Raw genomic sequence first — 14,862 nt, 5'->3', positions numbered from 1 at the left:
TTTTGAGGTGTGAAGTCGATAAGCAGTGTTAAACCCTCACAAACAAAAAGGGCGAGAGGGAGAGAGAATAAAAGGCGTAACAGAGAGTAGAAAGAGAGAGGCCTTAGGACATGAAACATTGAAGGATAGAGATAGTCTCTAATAGCGTAAAATCTGCCGTATTAATGGTAGGAAATCTATACAATCTATTTGTGAGGAGAACATCTTAGACTGTGGAGCCTAGGGGCGGTGAGTGTAGTGAGGTGCCACGTGGTGAATTCATTCTGTCTTTGAGGTCTCTGCCGCCTGCTGTTCCTCTGACTGCCTCAGGAGGGAACCCAACAATCTGCTCTTAGAGCCACAGTTAAAGGTATCGCAACACAAGTGCACATACACGCACGTCTGAGGAGGAGATATCGAAGCAACCCTCAAGCATGGGTGAAGGAGTCTGATATACCCTACAAATCCCATTCTACTTAAAGCTGCAATATGTAACATTTTGGGTGACCCAATCAAATTCACATAGAAATGTGTGTTTTACATCTGTCACTATCATTGAAAGCAAGTCTAAGATGCAGTAGATCGTTTCTATGTGATTTTCAATTTCTTTACTTCGCTGTTTTTACTTTCGGTTTTGTACACCAATTTCAAACAGCTGAAAACTCAATATTTTTGTTTATGGAAAATATATTTCACAGCGGTTTACATGGTACAATGATTCTCTACACTATACTTCCTTGTTTTGTCACATAAACTGAAATTAAGTGAACTGTTACAATTTTAGCATCCAGGAAATTTCAGAGAGATCACTGCATAGTGCATCTTTAATACTCTTAATCCATAATCCTAATTAATCCCATTCCATTAATATATTGTTACATGAAGTAGGTGCCTCATCTCTCCCAACCAGAGCTAATTGACGCAGCATTTACGTCCAGACCGTTCAGCGCGCGCGTGCGTGTGTGTGTGTGTGCAAGGAGAGGATGGATTGGATCCTCTCTCTGAATATAATGATTCATTACGCCATACAAAGGCTGTGTGTGTATGTGTATGAATGTCTACATGTGTGTGTGTATGTATGTGTGTGTGTGTGTATGTCTGTGGGTGTATGTGTGTGTATGTGTGTGTATGAATGTGTGTGTGTGTGTGTGTGTGTATATGTGTGTATGTATGTGTGTGTGTATGTATGTGTATGTGTATGAATGTGTATATGTGTGTGTGTATATGTGTGTGTATATGTGTGTATGTATGTGTGTGTGTGTATGTGTGTGTATATGTATGTGTGTGTATGTGAATGTGTGTGTGTATGTGTGTGTGTGGCAACAGTTTGGGCAATGTCCTTTCCTGTTTCAGCAAGACAATTCCCCTTTGCACGAGGTGTGTGTGTGTGTGTGTGTGTGTGTGTGTGTGTGTGTGTGTGGCAACGGTTTGGACAAGGCCCTTTCCTGTTTCAGCATGACAATGCCCCTATGCACAAAGCTTGATCCATACAGAAATGGTTTGTTGACATCAGCGTGGAAGATCTTGACTGGCCTGCACCGAGCCCTGACCTCAACCCCATCGAACACCTTTGGGATGAATTGGAATGCCTACTGTGAGCCAGGCCTAATCGCCCAACATCAGTGCCGAACTCACTAATGCTCTTGTGGCTGAATGAAAGCAAGTACCCTCAGCAATGTTCCAACATCTAGTAGAAAGCCTTCCCAGAAGAATGGAGGTTGTTATAGCAGAAAAGGGGGGACCAACTCCATATTAATGACCATGATTTTTGAAAGATATGTTGGACGAGCAGGTGTCCACATACTTTTTTTCATGTAGTGTATGTGATACATTTTCACAACTCTTACGACAAAACTCTAAACAGATCATCAAAAAGGCTATTCTTTCAAAAACTTTAAGCACATTTTTGATTGAAGTACAACTACAAGACAGATTATGAGAGTTTGGGAATATAAGGTTCTATCTGCAAAAATATTATTCTGAGATAATTGGCTTTAAAGTTTCCAAACCCTCATTGGTTTGAATGGTGTCAGTAATTTGTATCTTTTGAAATTAACATGAATTGTGGTATTTATATAGTTAGAGAACATCGACCAGAACAAGGTTATGTCAATAGCTACATTTTCACCAAAATGCAGACAGAACCTTATAGTTCCAAACTCTACAAACCGGTTCTACCAGCAAGGATGCGCTTAGACAGGCATACGCCCATGTGAGATGTCATGCCCTAGATTTCCCTATGGAAATGACATGTTTTGCTCGGCATTGTGTGACCCACAGGTGAGTGAGAGACAGAGAAAAAAAGAGGGCGAGAGAGAGAGACAGAGAGTGTGGAAAGAGGAAGAAAGAGATATGACACAGTCAAGTGCCTTAGCAATTAGCAGCCAGACCTGGGTCTAATACACATGTCCGATACGTTCAAAAAGTGCTTGAGATGAGTACACACTTATGGGGCTATTCCGTTGGTGCCACAGTTGTACTGGGCAAACTAACTCAAGGGCAGCTCAAGTACAGTATTTGAATGTATTTGACACACGTATTTGACCGGGGCCTGCAAGCAGCCAGCAAGTGGTCAAGGCTTATTTTTCTATGAACACAAATCTATTTATCTAAACAGTGGTTTGAATACTAATGGCTGGGACTCAGAGCTGCTCTGGGAAATTGAGGGCCCTATTCAATCAAAAGCTGAAACAGTATTTCCCAGATTATAGTCAAAAGTAGCCTTCCTCATGTGAAGAGATAGAGGCGTATACTTGCATTTGTAAGAGTTTATTTGTGTTTGTATATTTGCATTTCCTGAATAGGTTCTCAGGTGGAATATAAGGACCTTTGGGATGCGAGAGAACCATGAGACACAGCTATAAACTCCTAAAGGGGATGCTGACTTGACTACTTTCATCGGACAAACGGCAGTCAAGTCACTTCATTGGATTTAAAGTGGGGAAAAGAACAGAAAACCAGGACAAAGCGTTTCGACACGGGAGAGACACTTCTATGAAATATCGATTATTATCTTTTAAGGGAGATAACTTTTATGCTTTTATCTCCTACAAATATTAGAGGAAATTGTGAATATATTTATTCTTAGTTTCTTGTGTGTTGGAGCTTTGCTACTGTATGGGATCATATTATATCAGTGTATAGCAGAGATGGCCAATCCTCCTCCTGGAGAGATACAGGGTGGTTTCCACTGGTTACCACAGCCACAAAGTCAAGATTGACTTTTGTTGGCTTTTTGGTCTTAATATAAGGTTAGGGTAAGGCATAAGGTTAACAGTGTGGTTCTTGTTAGGATTAAGATTATTGTTAGGTTTAAAATCTAATTTTAAGAAGATACTTTTTTGAAATAGGCAGAGTTTAACCATAACTATGACTTTGTGGCTGTGGAAGCTAGTAACAGCCCTAATGTAGCTCCAGCCCAACATAAACACTCCTCATGTTAGCGATGAAACTCAGCTTGTTGAGAGGGCATCTCTGCAAGAGGAAGTTTGGCCAGCCCTGGTGTAAAGGACAGTTCTGCATCTGGTTTAGCCTTCTCTACACTGACCACATAATATATTTACATTTACATTTAAGTCATTTAGCAGACGCTCTTATCCAGAGCGACTTACAATAAAGGGTGCTACTCTAAAACCATGGCCTGAATTACACTGCCTCAAACACACACACACACACAGAGAGAGAAACACTGGCCCAGAGTAGAACATTTAGAGCAGGCTCTTTCATTGCTGTTTATGTAGTATGTCACGCACACACTCACACAGTCACACACACACATACACACACATGCTCCGCTGTCCTCTAATGATGCATGAAGGCAGTATTTTGAGGTGTGAAGTCGATAAGCAGTGTTAAACCCTCACAAACAAAAAGGGCGAGAGGGAGAGAGAATAAAAGGCGTAACAGAGAGTAGAAAGAGAGAGGCCTTAGGACATGAAACATTGAAGGATAGAGATAGTCTCTAATAGCGTAAAATCTGCCGTATTAATGGTAGGAAATCTATACAATCTATTTGTGAGGAGAACATCTTAGACTGTGGAGCCTAGGGGCGGTGAGTGTAGTGAGGTGCCACGTGGTGAATTCATTCTGTCTTTGAGGTCTCTGCCGCCTGCTGTTCCTCTGACTGCCTCAGGAGGGAACCCAACAATCTGCTCTTAGAGCCACAGTTAAAGGTATCGCAACACAAGTGCACATACACGCACGTCTGAGGAGGAGATATCGAAGCAACCCTCAAGCATGGGTGAAGGAGTCTGATATACCCTACAAATCCCATTCTACTTAAAGCTGCAATATGTAACATTTTGGGTGACCCAATCAAATTCACATAGAAATGTGTGTTTTACATCTGTCACTATCATTGAAAGCAAGTCTAAGATGCAGTAGATCGTTTCTATGTGATTTTCAATTTCTTTACTTCGCTGTTTTTACTTTCGGTTTTGTACACCAATTTCAAACAGCTGAAAACTCAATATTTTTGTTTATGGAAAATATATTTCACAGCGGTTTACATGGTACAATGATTCTCTACACTATACTTCCTTGTTTTGTCACATAAACTGAAATTAAGTGAACTGTTACAATTTTAGCATCCAGGAAATTTCAGAGAGATCACTGCATAGTGCATCTTTAATACTCTTAATCCATAATCCTAATTAATCCCATTCCATTAATATATTGTTACATGAAGTAGGTGCCTCATCTCTCCCAACCAGAGCTAATTGACGCAGCATTTACGTCCAGACCGTTCAGCGCGCGCGTGCGTGTGTGTGTGTGTGCAAGGAGAGGATGGATTGGATCCTCTCTGAATATAATGATTCATTACGCCATACAAAGGCTGTGTGTGTATGTGTATGAATGTCTACATGTGTGTGTGTATGTATGTGTGTGTGTGTGTATGTCTGTGGGTGTATGTGTGTGTATGTGTGTGTGTATGAATGTGTGTGTGTGTGTGTGTGTGTATATGTGTGTATGTATGTGTATGTATGTGTATGTGTATGAATGTGTATATGTGTGTGTGTATATGTGTGTGTATATGTGTGTATGTATGTGTGTGTGTGTATGTGTGTGTATATGTATGTGTGTGTATGTGAATGTGTGTGTGTATGTGTGTGTGTGGCAACAGTTTGGGCAATGTCCTTTCCTGTTTCAGCAAGACAATTCCCCTTTGCACGAGGTGTGTGTGTGTGTGTGTGTGTGTGTGTGTGTGTGTGTGTGTGCAACGGTTTGGACAAGGCCCTTTCCTGTTTCAGCATGACAATGCCCCTATGCACAAAGCTTGATCCATACAGAAATGGTTTGTTGACATCAGCGTGGAAGATCTTGACTGGCCTGCACCGAGCCCTGACCTCAACCCCATCGAACACCTTTGGGATGAATTGGAATGCCTACTGTGAGCCAGGCCTAATCGCCCAACATCAGTGCCGAACTCACTAATGCTCTTGTGGCTGAATGAAAGCAAGTACCCTCAGCAATGTTCCAACATCTAGTAGAAAGCCTTCCCAGAAGAATGGAGGTTGTTATAGCAGAAAAGGGGGGACCAACTCCATATTAATGACCATGATTTTTGAAAGATATGTTGACGAGCAGGTGTCCACATACTTTTTTCATGTAGTGTATGTGATACATTTTCACAACTCTTACGACAAAACTCTAAACAGATCATCAAAAGGCTATTCTTTCAAAACTTTAAGCACATTTTTGATTGAAGTACAACTACAAGACAGATTATGAGAGTTTGGGAATATAAGGTTCTATCTGCAAAAATATTATTCTGAGATAATTGGCTTTAAAGTTTCCAAACCCTCATTGGTTTGAATGGTGTCAGTAATTTGTATCTTTTGAAATTAACATGAATTGTGGTATTTATATAGTTAGAGAACATCGACCAGAACAAGGTTATGTCAATAGCTACATTTTCACCAAAATGCAGACAGAACCTTATAGTTCCAAACTCTACAAACCGGTTCTACCAGCAAGGATGCGCTTAGACAGGCATACGCCCATGTGAGATGTCATGCCCTAGATTTCCCTATGGAAATGACATGTTTTGCTCGGCATTGTGTGACCCACAGGTGAGTGAGAGACAGAGAAAAAAAGAGGGCGAGAGAGAGAGACAGAGAGTGTGGAAAGAGGAAGAAAGAGATATGACACAGTCAAGTGCCTTAGCAATTAGCAGCCAGACCTGGGTCTAATACACATGTCCGATACGTTCAAAAAGTGCTTGAGATGAGTACACACTTATGGGGCTATTCCGTTGGTGCCACAGTTGTACTGGGCAAACTAACTCAAGGGCAGCTCAAGTACAGTATTTGAATGTATTTGACACACGTATTTGACCGGGGCCTGCAAGCAGCCAGCAAGTGGTCAAGGCTTATTTTTCTATGAACACAAATCTATTTATCTAAACAGTGGTTTGAATACTAATGGCTGGGACTCAGAGCTGCTCTGGGAAATTGAGGGCCCTATTCAATCAAAAGCTGAAACAGTATTTCCCAGATTATAGTCAAAAGTAGCCTTCCTCATGTGAAGAGATAGAGGCGTATACTTGCATTTGTAAGAGTTTATTTGTGTTTGTATATTTGCATTTCCTGAATAGGTTCTCAGGTGGAATATAAGGACCTTTGGGATGCGAGAGAACCATGAGACACAGCTATAAACTCCTAAAGGGGATGCTGACTTGACTACTTTCATCGGACAAACGGCAGTCAAGTCACTTCATTGGATTTAAAGTGGGGAAAAGAACAGAAAACCAGGACAAAGCGTTTCGACACGGGAGAGACACTTCTATGAAATATCGATTATTATCTTTTAAGGGAGATAACTTTTATGCTTTTATCTCCTACAAATATTAGAGGAAATTGTGAATATATTTATTCTTAGTTTCTTGTGTGTTGGAGCTTTGCTACTGTATGGGATCATATTATATCAGTGTATAGCAGAGATGGCCAATCCTCCTCCTGGAGAGATACAGGGTGGTTTCCACTGGTTACACAGCCACAAAGTCAAGATTGACTTTTGTTGGCTTTTTGGTCTTAATATAAGGTTAGGGTAAGGCATAAGGTTAACAGTGTGGTTCTTGTTAGGATTAAGATTATTGTTAGGTTTAAAATCTAATTTTAAGAAGATACTTTTTTGAAATAGGCAGAGTTTAACCATAACTATGACTTTGTGGCTGTGGAAGCTAGTAACAGCCCTAATGTAGCTCCAGCCCAACATAAACACTCCTCATGTTAGCGATGAAACTCAGCTTGTTGAGAGGGCATCTCTGCAAGAGGAAGTTTGGCCAGCCCTGGTGTAAAGGACAGTTCTGCATCTGGTTTAGCCTTCTCTACACTGACCACATAATATATTTACATTTACATTTAAGTCATTTAGCAGACGCTCTTATCCAGAGCGACTTACAATAAAGGGTGCTACTCTAAAACCATGGCCTGAATTACACTGCCTCAAACACACACACACACACAGAGAGAGAAACACTGGCCCAGAGTAGAACATTTAGAGCAGGCTCTTTCATTGCTATTTATGTAGTATGTCACGCACACACTCACACAGTCACACACACACATACACACACATGCTCCGCTGTCCTCTAATGATGCATGAAGGCAGTATTTTGAGGTGTGAAGTCGATAAGCAGTGTTAAACCTCACAAACAAAAAGGGCGAGAGGGAGAGAGAATAAAAGGCGTAACAGAGAGTAGAAAGAGAGAGGCCTTAGGACATGAAACATTGAAGGATAGAGATAGTCTCTAATAGCGTAAAATCTGCCGTATTAATGGTAGGAAATCTATACAATCTATTTGTGAGGAGAACATCTTAGACTGTGGAGCCTAGGGGCGGTGAGTGTAGTGAGGTGCCACGTGGTGAATTCATTCTGTCTTTGAGGTCTCTGCCGCCTGCTGTTCCTCTGACTGCCTCAGGAGGGAACCCAACAATCTGCTCTTAGAGCCACAGTTAAAGGTATCGCAACACAAGTGCACATACACGCACGTCTGAGGAGGAGATATCGAAGCAACCCTCAAGCATGGGTGAAGGAGTCTGATATACCCTACAAATCCCATTCTACTTAAAGCTGCAATATGTAACATTTTGGGTGACCCAATCAAATTCACATAGAAATGTGTGTTTTACATCTGTCACTATCATTGAAAGCAAGTCTAAGATGCAGTAGATCGTTTCTATGTGATTTTCAATTTCTTTACTTCGCTGTTTTTACTTTCGGTTTTGTACACCAATTTCAAACAGCTGAAAACTCAATATTTTTGTTTATGGAAAATATATTTCACAGCGGTTTACATGGTACAATGATTCTCTACACTATACTTCCTTGTTTTGTCACATAAACTGAAATTAAGTGAACTGTTACAATTTTAGCATCCAGGAAATTTCAGAGAGATCACTGCATAGTGCATCTTTAATACTCTTAATCCATAATCCTAATTAATCCCATTCCATTAATATATTGTTACATGAAGTAGGTGCCTCATCTCTCCCAACCAGAGCTAATTGACGCAGCATTTACGTCCAGACCGTTCAGCGCGCGCGCGCGTGCGTGTGTGTGTGTGTGCAAGGAGAGGATGGATTGGATCCTCTCTCTGAATATAATGATTCATTACGCCATACAAAGGCTGTGTGTGTATGTGTATGAATGTCTACATGTGTGTGTGTATGTATGTGTGTGTGTGTGTATGTCTGTGGGTGTATGTGTGTGTATGTGTGTGTGTATGAATGTGTGTGTGTGTGTGTGTGTGTATATGTGTGTATGTATGTGTGTGTGTATGTATGTGTATGTGTATGAATGTGTATATGTGTGTGTGTATATGTGTGTGTATATGTGTGTATGTATGTGTGTGTGTGTATGTGTGTGTATATGTATGTGTGTGTATGTGAATGTGTGTGTGTATGTGTGTGTGTGGCAACAGTTTGGGCAATGTCCTTTCCTGTTTCAGCAAGACAATTCCCCTTTGCACGAGGTGTGTGTGTGTGTGTGTGTGTGTGTGTGTGTGTGTGTGTGGCAACGGTTTGGACAAGGCCCTTTCCTGTTTCAGCATGACAATGCCCCTATGCACAAAGCTTGATCCATACAGAAATGGTTTGTTGACATCAGCGTGGAAGATCTTGACTGGCCTGCACCGAGCCCTGACCTCAACCCCATCGAACACCTTTGGGATGAATTGGAATGCCTACTGTGAGCCAGGCCTAATCGCCCAACATCAGTGCCGAACTCACTAATGCTCTTGTGGCTGAATGAAAGCAAGTACCCTCAGCAATGTTCCAACATCTAGTAGAAAGCCTTCCCAGAAGAATGGAGGTTGTTATAGCAGAAAAGGGGGGACCAACTCCATATTAATGACCATGATTTTTGAAAGATATGTTGGACGAGCAGGTGTCCACATACTTTTTTTCATGTAGTGTATGTGATACATTTTCACAACTCTTACGACAAAACTCTAAACAGATCATCAAAAAGGCTATTCTTTCAAAAACTTTAAGCACATTTTTGATTGAAGTACAACTACAAGACAGATTATGAGAGTTTGGGAATATAAGGTTCTATCTGCAAAAATATTATTCTGAGATAATTGGCTTTAAAGTTTCCAAACCCTCATTGGTTTGAATGGTGTCAGTAATTTGTATCTTTTGAAATTAACATGAATTGTGGTATTTATATAGTTAGAGAACATCGACCAGAACAAGGTTATGTCAATAGCTACATTTTCACCAAAATGCAGACAGAACCTTATAGTTCCAAACTCTACAAACCGGTTCTACCAGCAAGGATGCGCTTAGACAGGCATACGCCCATGTGAGATGTCATGCCCTAGATTTCCCTATGGAAATGACATGTTTTGCTCGGCATTGTGTGACCCACAGGTGAGTGAGAGACAGAGAAAAAAAAGAGGGCGAGAGAGAGAGACAGAGAGTGTGGAAAGAGGAAGAAAGAGATATGACACAGTCAAGTGCCTTAGCAATTAGCAGCCAGACCTGGGTCTAATACACATGTCCGATACGTTCAAAAAAGTGCTTGAGATGAGTACACACTTATGGGGCTATTCCGTTGGTGCCACAGTTGTACTGGGCAAACTAACTCAAGGGCAGCTCAAGTACAGTATTTGAATGTATTTGACACACGTATTTGACCGGGGCCTGCAAGCAGCCAGCAAGTGGTCAAGGCTTATTTTTCTATGAACACAAATCTATTTATCTAAACAGTGGTTTGAATACTAATGGCTGGGACTCAGAGCTGCTCTGGGAAATTGAGGGCCCTATTCAATCAAAAGCTGAAACAGTATTTCCCAGATTATAGTCAAAAGTAGCCTTCCTCATGTGAAGAGATAGAGGCGTATACTTGCATTTGTAAGAGTTTATTTGTGTTTGTATATTTGCATTTCCTGAATAGGTTCTCAGGTGGAATATAAGGACCTTTGGGATGCGAGAGAACCATGAGACACAGCTATAAACTCCTAAAGGGGATGCTGACTTGACTACTTTCATCGGACAAACGGCAGTCAAGTCACTTCATTGGATTTAAAGTGGGGAAAAGAACAGAAAACCAGGACAAAGCGTTTCGACACGGGAGAGACACTTCTATGAAATATCGATTATTATCTTTTAAGGAGATAACTTTTATGCTTTTATCTCCTACAAATATTAGAGGAAATTGTGAATATATTTATTCTTAGTTTCTTGTGTGTTGGAGCTTTGCTACTGTATGGGATCATATTATATCAGTGTATAGCAGAGATGGCCAATCCTCCTCCTGGAGAGATACAGGGTGGTTTCCACTGGTTACCACAGCCACAAAGTCAAGATTGACTTTTGTTGGCTTTTTGGTCTTAATATAAGGTTAGGGTAAGGCATAAGGTTAACAGTGTGGTTCTTGTTAGGATTAAGATTATTGTTAGGTTTAAAATCTAATTTTAAGAAGATACTTTTTTGAAATAGGCAGAGTTTAACCATAACTATGACTTTGTGGCTGTGGAAGCTAGTAACAGCCCTAATGTAGCTCCAGCCCAACATAAACACTCCTCATGTTAGCGATGAAACTCAGCTTGTTGAGAGGGCATCTCTGCAAGAGGAAGTTTGGCCAGCCCTGGTGTAAAGGACAGTTCTGCATCTGGTTTAGCCTTCTCTACACTGACCACATAATATATTTACATTTACATTTAAGTCATTTAGCAGATGCTCTTATCCAGAGCGACTTACAATAAAGGGTGCTACTCTAAAACCATGGCCTGAATTACACTGCCTCAAACACACACACACACACAGAGAGAGAAACACTGGCCCAGAGTAGAACATTTAGAGCAGGCTCTTTCATTGCTGTTTATGTAGTATGTCACGCACACACTCACACAGTCACACACACACATACACACACATGCTCCGCTGTCCTCTAATGATGCATGAAGGCAGTATTTTGAGGTGTGAAGTCGATAAGCAGTGTTAAACCCTCACAAACAAAAAGGGCGAGAGGGAGAGAGAATAAAAGGCGTAACAGAGAGTAGAAAGAGAGAGGCCTTAGGACATGAAACATTGAAGGATAGAGATAGTCTCTAATAGCGTAAAATCTGCCGTATTAATGGTAGGAAATCTATACAATCTATTTGTGAGGAGAACATCTTAGACTGTGGAGCCTAGGGGCGGTGAGTGTAGTGAGGTGCCACGTGGTGAATTCATTCTGTCTTTGAGGTCTCTGCCGCCTGCTGTTCCTCTGACTGCCTCAGGAGGGAACCCAACAATCTGCTCTTAGAGCCACAGTTAAAGGTATCGCAACACAAGTGCACATACACGCACGTCTGAGGAGGAGATATCGAAGCAACCCTCAAGCATGGGTGAAGGAGTCTGATATACCCTACAAATCCCATTCTACTTAAAGCTGCAATATGTAACATTTTGGGTGACCCAATCAAATTCACATAGAAATGTGTGTTTTACATCTGTCACTATCATTGAAAGCAAGTCTAAGATGCAGTAGATCGTTTCTATGTGATTTTCAATTTCTTTACTTCGCTGTTTTTACTTTCGGTTTTGTACACCAATTTCAAACAGCTGAAAACTCAATATTTTTGTTTATGGAAAATATATTTCACAGCGGTTTACATGGTACAATGATTCTCTACACTATACTTCCTTGTTTTGTCACATAAACTGAAATTAAGTGAACTGTTACAATTTTAGCATCCAGGAAATTTCAGAGAGATCACTGCATAGTGCATCTTTAATACTCTTAATCCATAATCCTAATTAATCCCATTCCATTAATATATTGTTACATGAAGTAGGTGCCTCATCTCTCCCAACCAGAGCTAATTGACGCAGCATTTACGTCCAGACCGTTCAGCGCGCGCGCGCGTGCGTGTGTGTGTGTGTGCAAGGAGAGGATGGATTGGATCCTCTCTCTGAATATAATGATTCATTACGCCATACAAAGGCTGTGTGTGTATGTGTATGAATGTCTACATGTGTGTGTGTATGTATGTGTGTGTGTGTGTATGTCTGTGGGTGTATGTGTGTGTATGTGTGTGTGTATGAATGTGTGTGTGTGTGTGTGTGTGTATATGTGTGTATGTATGTGTGTGTGTATGTATGTGTATGTGTATGAATGTGTATATGTGTGTGTGTATATGTGTGTGTATATGTGTGTATGTATGTGTGTGTGTGTATGTGTGTGTATATGTATGTGTGTGTATGTGAATGTGTGTGTATGTGTGTGTGTGGCAACAGTTTGGGCAATGTCCTTTCCTGTTTCAGCAAGACAATTCCCCTTTGCACGAGGTGTGTGTGTGTGTGTGTGTGTGTGTGTGTGTGTGTGTGTGTGTGTGTGTGGCAACGGTTTGGACAAGGCCCTTTCCTGTTTCAGCATGACAATGCCCCTATGCACAAAGCTTGATCCATACAGAAATGGTTTGTTGACATCAGCGTGGAAGATCTTGACTGGCCTGCACCGAGCCCTGACCTCAACCCCATCGAACACCTTTGGGATGAATTGGAATGCCTACTGTGAGCCAGGCCTAATCGCCCAACATCAGTGCCGAACTCACTAATGCTCTTGTGGCTGAATGAAAGCAAGTACCCTCAGCAATGTTCCAACATCTAGTAGAAAGCCTTCCCAGAAGAATGGAGGTTGTTATAGCAGAAAAGGGGGGACCAACTCCATATTAATGACCATGATTTTTGAAAGATATGTTGGACGAGCAGGTGTCCACATACTTTTTTTTCATGTAGTGTATGTGATACATTTTCACAACTCTTACGACAAAACTCTAAACAGATCATCAAAAGGCTATTCTTTCAAAAACTTTAAGCACATTTTTGATTGAAGTACAACTACAAGACAGATTATGAGAGTTTGGGAATATAAGGTTCTATCTGCAAAAATATTATTCTGAGATAATTGGCTTTAAAGTTTCCAAACCCTCATTGGTTTGAATGGTGTCAGTAATTTGTATCTTTGAAATTAACATGAATTGTGGTATTTATATAGTTAGAGAACATCGACCAGAACAAGGTTATGTCAATAGCTACATTTTCACCAAAATGCAGACAGAACCTTATAGTTCCAAACTCTACAAACCGGTTCTACCAGCAAGGATGCGCTTAGACAGGCATACGCCCATGTGAGATGTCATGCCCTAGATTTCCCTATGGAAATGACATGTTTTGCTCGGCATTGTGTGACCCACAGGTGAGTGAGAGACAGAGAAAAAAAAGAGGGCGAGAGAGAGAGACAGAGAGTGTGGAAAGAGGAAGAAAGAGATATGACACAGTCAAGTGCCTTAGCAATTAGCAGCCAGACCTGGGTCTAATACACATGTCCGATACGTTCAAAAAAGTGCTTGAGATGAGTACACACTTATGGGGCTATTCCGTTGGTGCCACAGTTGTACTGGGCAAACTAACTCAAGGGCAGCTCAAGTACAGTATTTGAATGTATTTGACACACGTATTTGACCGGGGCCTGCAAGCAGCCAGCAAGTGGTCAAGGCTTATTTTTCTATGAACACAAATCTATTTATCTAAACAGTGGTTTGAATACTAATGGCTGGGACTCAGAGCTGCTCTGGGAAATTGAGGGCCCTATTCAATCAAAAGCTGAAACAGTATTTCCCAGATTATAGTCAAAAGTAGCCTTCCTCATGTGAAGAGATAGAGGCGTATACTTGCATTTGTAAGAGTTTATTTGTGTTTGTATATTTGCATTTCCTGAATAGGTTCTCAGGTGGAATATAAGGACCTTTGGGATGCGAGAGAACCATGAGACACAGCTATAAACTCCTAAAGGGGATGCTGACTTGACTACTTTCATCGGACAAACGGCAGTCAAGTCACTTCATTGGATTTAAAGTGGGGAAAAGAACAGAAAACCAGGACAAAGCGTTTCGACACGGGAGAGACACTTCTATGAAATATCGATTATTATCTTTTAAGGGAGATAACTTTTATGCTTTTATCTCCTACAAATATTAGAGGAAATTGTGAATATATTTATTCTTAGTTTCTTGTGTGTTGGAGCTTTGCTACTGTATGGGATCATATTATATCAGTGTATAGCAGAGATGGCCAATCCTCCTCCTGGAGAGATACAGGGTGGTTTCCACTGGTTACCACAGCCACAAAGTCAAGATTGACTTTTGTTGGCTTTTTGGTCTTAATATAAGGTTAGGGTAAGGCATAAGGTTAACAGTGTGGTTCTTGTTAGGATTAAGATTATTGTTAGGTTTAAAATCTAATTTTAAGAAGATACTTTTTTGAAATAGGCAGAGTTTAACCATAACTATGACTTTGTGGCTGTGGAAGCTAGTAACAGCCCTAATGTAGCTCCAGCCCAACATAAACACTCCTCATGTTAGCGATGAAACTCAGCTTGTTGAGAGGGCAT

Source organism: Oncorhynchus nerka, linkage group LG5 (genome assembly GCF_034236695.1).
Source record: "Oncorhynchus nerka isolate Pitt River linkage group LG5, Oner_Uvic_2.0, whole genome shotgun sequence".
Classification (NCBI taxonomy): domain Eukaryota; kingdom Metazoa; phylum Chordata; class Actinopteri; order Salmoniformes; family Salmonidae; genus Oncorhynchus; species Oncorhynchus nerka.
This window is presented reverse-complemented; position numbering follows the sequence as displayed.